The sequence below is a fragment of the Podarcis liolepis genome (genome assembly GCF_965112155.1).
Source record: "Podarcis liolepis genome assembly, chromosome: 14".
In the NCBI taxonomy this organism is placed as follows: domain Eukaryota; kingdom Metazoa; phylum Chordata; class Lepidosauria; order Squamata; family Lacertidae; genus Podarcis; species Podarcis liolepis.
The window spans coordinates 43,223,574-43,230,982 of record NC_139569.1 but is presented as its reverse complement, the minus strand read 5'-3'; positions in this window follow the sequence as shown (position 1 = coordinate 43,230,982).

Genomic DNA, 7,409 nt, shown 5'->3' with positions numbered 1-7,409 from the left:
GAGCAACGGGAGCTCACCCCGTCACGGGGATTCGAACCGCTGACCTTCTGATCGGCAAGCCCTAGGCTCTGTGGTTTAACCCACAGCGCCCCCCCGTGTCCTACTTAGATTAGACCCACTTAAATTAAAGGACTCAACTAACCTAGATTTTAATTTCACTTGGTCAACACTGCCCAGGACTTACTGGCATACAACCCCAGCTCCTCTCCCTTCATTCATCCTTAACAGATAGCGACTGAACGAGGGCACTCGTTTGCATGCAAAACATGTACTCCACCTAGGGATGCTCAAGGATTTTGTTCCGTCTGTATTTTTAAAGCAAACTGAACCGATTTGTCCTTCCTGAACAAATGCATGGATTGGAATGCAGTTGTTATCCTTCTCCAAATTTCACAATATCATCGTTGGCTCCAAAATGCATACCAAAACGTGTACCAAAAATGCACGCTCTAGGACAAAATGCATATGAAGGTGTGTATTTCAGAATGAAAAGCATTAATAAATAATGCATTTTTTTAAAAAAATAAGCACCCGCCCCTGAGACGGACCTATGCATGAAGTGGGCTGGACTTATAAACACATGTGGAAACCCATCAAGCCCTACCTTCAATGTCTTTCCTCCATCCAATGTGAAGTCACTCCCCCAGCTCATTCGAAGGCTGAATAGTGGGTTGTCTCCCATGTTAACTCCTGCTCAGAGAATGGATGGATAGTTGGAAGTCACTTCTATAAATCTTTCTCTCTCTCTCTCTGTTTTGTTATTATTCTTATCTTCCTAACCTTGGTATTCTATTACCATTTCTATTATCATTTTATCTTACTGTATTTGGGTAAGAATTGCAAGCAGATGAAGCGGATGTACAGACCCTGTGTGAGAGACAGGGAAGGGGAGATCTCTCAGTGCAGAAGGCCGGAGATGAGAGAGAGGCTCCCAGGTGAGAGCTGGGAAGACACTCTGTATGGGACAAAAGTTAAGATTTATTGTTAGGGACGATCCCTGGATTCTTCTATCTTTTTCCTTTTCTTTTTTATGATTCTTTGTGTCAATTAGCTTGTCTTTTATAAAATAATAATAATAATAATAATAATAATAATAATAATAATAATAATAATAAATTTATTTATACCCCACTCTCCCCAGCCAGAGCTGGGCTCAGGGAGGCTAACACCAATAAAATCACAGTAAAAGCGTAATAGGGGGGAAAGAGAGGGGGGAGGAGAAACCAATTTAAAATACAGGTTAAAATGCTATTTGAAATGCAGCCTCACTTTAAAGTAGCCGATAAATCAAGACCATAAGGGGAAGGAAACATTAGGGTCAGACCAAGTCCAAACCAAAGGCCTGGTGGAACAGCTCTGTCTTGCAGGCCCTGCGGAAAGATGTCAAGTCCTGCAGGGCCCTGGTCTCTTGTGACAGTGCATTCCACCACATCGGGGCCAGTACTGAAAAGGCCCTGGCCCTAGTTGAAACCAATCTAACCTCCTTGAGGCTCAGGACCTCCAAAGTGTTGTTATTTGTAGACCTTAAGGTCCTCCGCGGGGCATACCAGGAGAGGCGGTCCCGTAGGTACGTGGGTCCTACGTGGGTCCCATAGGTAGGTGGGTCCTATTGTATTCTGAAAAGTGTTAATAAAACTTTATCAAAAAAAGCAGGGAAAGGGAAAGGAGAGAGAGAAGTCCTGCTCAAAGAAGATCCGCTGAAAAGAATAGGCATTAGGGTCCATTGGGTCGCATTCGACAAAGACATCCTGTTTACACTACAACTTCTACCTGAGCTTCCCCTTCTCCTCCCCCTGCAAGCCTGCTCCCCAAATCTGCTCCAGAAGGTTGGGGAACCCCCAGAACAGATCTGGGTGGTGCTCAGAGGGAGGAGAAATTCGGCTGTACAAGCAGAAGCCTTTGTGCAGATGGGAGAGTTTCACGGGCTACAACCCAGTGCCATGAACGAACTGACTGGGCACCCTACAGTGCACCCCAGAATCACCTGCAATGCGCAAGGTTCCATCGCAAGCAAGCATTCGCTGAAGCTATAAAACGATTACCTGCTATAAACCAGGCAAGCCAAATACTTTGAGAGAAAAGGGACTTTCTCCCCCCACACCAGCTCAGCTTACATAAGTGTTCAGAACGCCCAAGCGCTGGCAAACGCAGGCGATCGCTACCCTACTGACCAAGACTGGTCTGCAGCTTTCTGTAAGCTTTTCATGTTCAGGCAAGTGTGAAGAAATGTGGCCTGGAATAAACTAGGAAAACATGTTCCTTGGCCCTTCCGCCAGGGATTAGGGAAAGAAAGCAACAGTTAGAAGCTCCTGCCACTCGAGGCGAGAGAGAGAAAGAGATGGAAAAATGATTGATCGAGTCTTAGAGTAAGTTCTCTGCCAAGCAACGGCGGTAGCAGCAGCCAGAGCCTCTTTTAAACTCTCCAGATTATTCCACTGTTTATTTCCTCGGCCGTGGCTAGGCAACTTCATTTTAAAGGCACATTATCTAGACACAGGTGCCACACATCACCCATTTTGCATTTGCTAGAATTCAATCTTTTAGCGTAGTTAGCACCTAAACTGCGGAACTCCCCGCCAATTGATGTCAGGCAAGGCCTCTTCAAAGAAAGTGGATGCGAGTTTTAATCTGTTTAGTTTTTTAAAATAATTTTTATTAACCGACCAATCAAATCAAATCAAATCAAATCAAATCACATCACATCACATCACATCACATAAATTCCGAATTACAAAGCCGAATTTTAAATTTTTGTTGGGGGTACCCATATTTCAAGTTCCGAAGGGGATTCCAATCATCTTCTTGCTGCTGCATTAATGTCCACAAATCTGTCCAAATAATGTTCACAATTCTATCCAGTCCTATCTTGCTGTTCCCACATCTCATCTTGTTATTTTCATATATTTTTCTTTTTTCTTTGTGATCTCTTCTGATAATCTCCTTAAGAAGGTAAACACAAATTATAATCCTGTGTGGATTTTTCCGTTCGTCCAATAACCACATCGAGATGGTTTCCATATATCATCCATACATAAAAGCGCTCTTTCCATCATTAAGCTTCACAAATCTGTCGCCTTCTTTAGTCCTCTGAGGAAGTTCGCCCGCAATATGAAAACAAATGCATTCCTCCTCCCAGACATAAATCTTTCGACAGAACTTGCCAAAATGGCGACACTGTTTTTTACTGCGTCATCCCAAAGCTCTTGTACTTTTCCACGATCTCCTTAAAACGTGCTTTTGGTTAGAAATTATCTCCACACAGTCTTAAATCTTCCAGTTTAGGTCATTTAAGCGGCATTTCTGACTTGTGGGGGGGATTATTGGTTAATCACATAGAAGAAAGGAAAGTCCCCCCTCCATCCAGTCCCGTTGCCGACATACCGAGCCTTGGTGTGTCTTCTCATGATATATTTCTGTTTATCTGACCCGTCTTCTTTCTCAGAGATCCCTTCAATTAGCAGTCTTTACTCCCCATTCTTCCTTGAAATATGTGCATTCGCTTCTTCCTAATAGTTTCTTTTGAAGTTGCTGCAGCTAGTGGCGCGAATCAGAGACAGCGTCCAGGAGAGCCGAAATCCACACAAGGGCTTTCTGCCTAGTGCCCCCACCCCCTCAAGTTCGGGGGTGGTATATATGGGCACAGCAGGCAAGGGAAGTCCCCCCCCCCATTCCCTGGGGGGGGGCAGGGAGGCTGTTTACTCCCATCACAGCCTCTTAATTACCTCGTGTGGGTCAGAGAGATGTTATTGTCAGCCATCTTCCAATGCGCCCCAGTGGCCCCCCTAATCTGTTTGAGTTTATTGTTATTTTAACTTTTCAAAAGTTAAGGGGTGGACTCTCTTTCCTTGGAGAGAAAAATGTCCACAGCCCTTAGCCTTAACACCGGCTCACCACAGGGTTGTGTGTTGAGTCCCCTGCTCTACACTCTCTATACGTATGACTGTACAGCCATCTATTCCAGCAACAAAATCATCAAGTTTGCTGATGACACTACGGTGGTAGGGCTCATTTCAGGAGGGGATGAGTCCACCTATCGGGATGAGGTGGAGCGGCTCTGTGTTTGGTGTGGAGAGAACAATCTGGCTCTTAATACGGCTAAGACCAAGGAATTGGTGGTGGATTACAGGGAAAAAAAGGCGGACATTCAGCCCTTGTATATCAACGGGGAACGGGTGGAGAGGGTGGCGGAATTCAGGTTTTTGGGAGTAGCTATCGATCAGGGCATGACTTGGAGCGCACATACCACTGCTCTGGTGAAGAAGGCCCAGCAGAGAATTTATTTCCTCAGACTTTTAAAGAAGAACAATCTGAGTGAGAGACTGCTGGTGTCCTTCTACCGAGGCTCCATAGAGAGCATTCTTACATACTGTATTTGTGCTTGGTTCTCCAGTTGTACAGCTAGGGAGAGGAAGGTGCTCCAGAAGGTCATAACCACAGCCCAAAGGATTATTGGTCATCCTCTCCCATCTTTGGAAGAACTGTACGGTCTTAGGAAAGCAAATAACATCCTGCAGGATTCATCTCACCCGGGACACGGTCTGTTTGCACTACTGCCTTCTGGCAGGAGATATAGAAGCATCAAGTCAAAGACAAATAGACTGAAAAACAGTTTCTATCCAAGAGCTGTGGCCTTTTTGAATGCTGTAACTCGATAGTGTGACCTGGGAGTTTGATGGGTGTGGTGTGGGTGTGGCTGGAATGTGGTTTGTTTGGTTGTTGTTGTTGTTTTGCTTTTGTTGTTTTAAGGGATGGCATCCAATTTCGTTGCACTTTGTGCAATGTTGCACTTGTGTAATGACAATAAAGAATCTATTCTATTCTATTCTATTCTCTTTCCTTGGAGGCGTTTAAGCAGAGGTTGGATGGCCATCCGTCATAGATGCTGAGATTCCTGCGTTGCAGGGGGTTGGGCTAGATAACCCTCAGTGTCTCTTCTACAATTCTATGAAATTATTGCCCCTAATTCTTATTGATAATTGTATTGTATTATCCTTTTTCTAAACTGCTTTGAGTGCCCCTCCCCCAACAAGCAGTGTGTGAAATTTATGAAATTACAGAAATGGCAAAAAAGGACACATGAGTGGAAGGTATCACTATGATCCACCTTTATGCAAACATAGGGGTGCCCCCCCAAACTTGTCCATATTTTACATATACTAGTTTACATTTACTATCATTATCATCATCATCAAAGTGTAAAATCAGGGCCTACGCAATTGCGAGACACAGGATGGCACTTTTGTTTTCAATTGTGCATGCAGCAGTCGATTCAATTTATTGTGATGCTTAAAATTGGAGCAGGATTAAATCTGTAATAATCAGAACCTATTGCTACCTTTGCATTCCTAATTTGCTGCCACTTAAAAAGAACCTCAGATTCACTGATTTACCGATGTGTTTTGTGTAAGCAACTGTAAGTCATCTTCGTGTATTTTTATTAACAATTGTATTTTATGTTTTTTAAGAAAAGCTAAACAATGTTAACACTGCAGTTTTCAACTGATGGAAACACACCACTGGCAGATTTGTCTATTTTATTTTATTTTTAAAAAGAGAGAGAAAGGAGAAAGATTTGGGGAGGGAAGGAACACTGCGATGTTATAATGGTTTGCTACTATGGGTAGCTCTTCATATGGGGGGGGGGAATGCAATAAGTAAGTCAGAAATTAAATTGTTATAACAAAAGAAGAAAATGCTATAGAAAATTGCATGTTTTTTTTTTAACTTTCCAGCGCATATCTGGTGTTGCATGTTTATAACGCATTCAAAACGCTTTTTTAAAACTAATGTAGCTGAGTCCTAAGTCAACTGTCAGGGCTTGCGATGAACCGGTCAATAAGTTTAGCGTAGGTGTGGAAAACCCTGCTTTGGAAGATCCTTACAACTACACACATACACACACGGCCTGTACAATTGTCAGGGATCCTTTAAGGGCAAAATAATGGGTATTAAACCAATATGTCTGCAGTGACGAGATGCCCTGAGAAAAACAGGAGGAAAGCAGAGAGGAGAAAGTGGTGCACTTGAATTTGAAAAAAGTAAAAGTGGAGGCCATTGATTCCTTGGGGCTAGAGAGTGTCTGGCTTCTAATGCGCTTGGGAGCTTACCTGTATACCAGAAACAGAGAGTAAGTAGCAGATTCAGCATCACTTTGATATGTTGTGCCATATTAATATAGCCTCACCTGTTGTAAGTATTGCATCCAGGTGATTAGGCAAGAGCTGGTTCTGTTTTCTTTTTCTTCTGAGTCACAGTTGGCAAACATTGGAATACACGGACAGATGCAAATAAAAGGAAGACACGTGTGGGTGACTCCCGGGTCCTTTGGGTGCTGCTGTTACCACCATCTTCTGTTATTATGGTTACAGACCCCTCCGTGTCTGCACTGCTTTAGGGAGCACTGCATAGAAAAAGTGGGTCTCTGCACCCAAAGTACTGACAATCTCAATTTAGAAATGGCGGTTGGGAGGTGTTAAAGAGGACAAAGGATTTTTAAAAACTTACAGTACAGTCGTACCTCTTAAGTCAAACGGAATCTGTTCTGGAAGTCCTTTCATCTTCCAAAACGTTCAGAAACCAAGGCACGGCTTCCGGTTGGCTGCAGAAAGCTCCTGCAGCCAATCGGAAGCTGCGGAACCCACGTCGGACATTTGGGTTCCAAAGAACGTCGCAAACCGGAACACTCACTTTGCAGCATTTGGGAGCCAAACGGTTCGTCTTGCAAAGCGTTCAGGATCCAAGGTACGACTGTAATTTGTTTTTTTCCTCTAGTGGCAGTCGTCTAGAACTGATGGCTCTAGGGAGAAAAATTAAGAGTGTATTCTATGAATCTAAAATAAGTATAGAGTTTTGCTGTTAGGCACAGTACGCCCTGTCGTGACAGTCAGAGTGTAAACAAAAACGGGAGAGAGCGAAGTCCTCACTGTCCTGAAAGTGTGTGGGAAATGTCTACTGAAATCACAGTAACCAGAGTTCAAGGGTTTGAGAAACCGAAAATTTCCAATTGTCCTGCATAGGTTGAACAGTGTCCTGTGAACATACACAAACAAAACGTACAAGAAAACGTTATTCAAAGTTAAAATCCTGAGAGAACATAGGAAAAACTGAAGCACTCTGACGGCCAATCAAGTGCGCAGAGCAACTGTAATATTCCACTGAGGTCAAGAGCTTCCCCCCCACACTCCCAGCAGAATTTCAACACGGATATGTGCTGGGGTTGCTCTACGACAAAGCAAAAAGGCTACGTTAAATCTATATTACATAATGAAGCATCAGCCTCTTCTGAGCTGGCTTCTGTTATGTGAAAAGACCAAAGTAATACCTAAGTAACCTCACTAAGGGGATCAATGCCTCTGCTGATGTCACACTGCTAAGAAGATTAACAGGTCAAAATTCCAGCAAGTTATAAA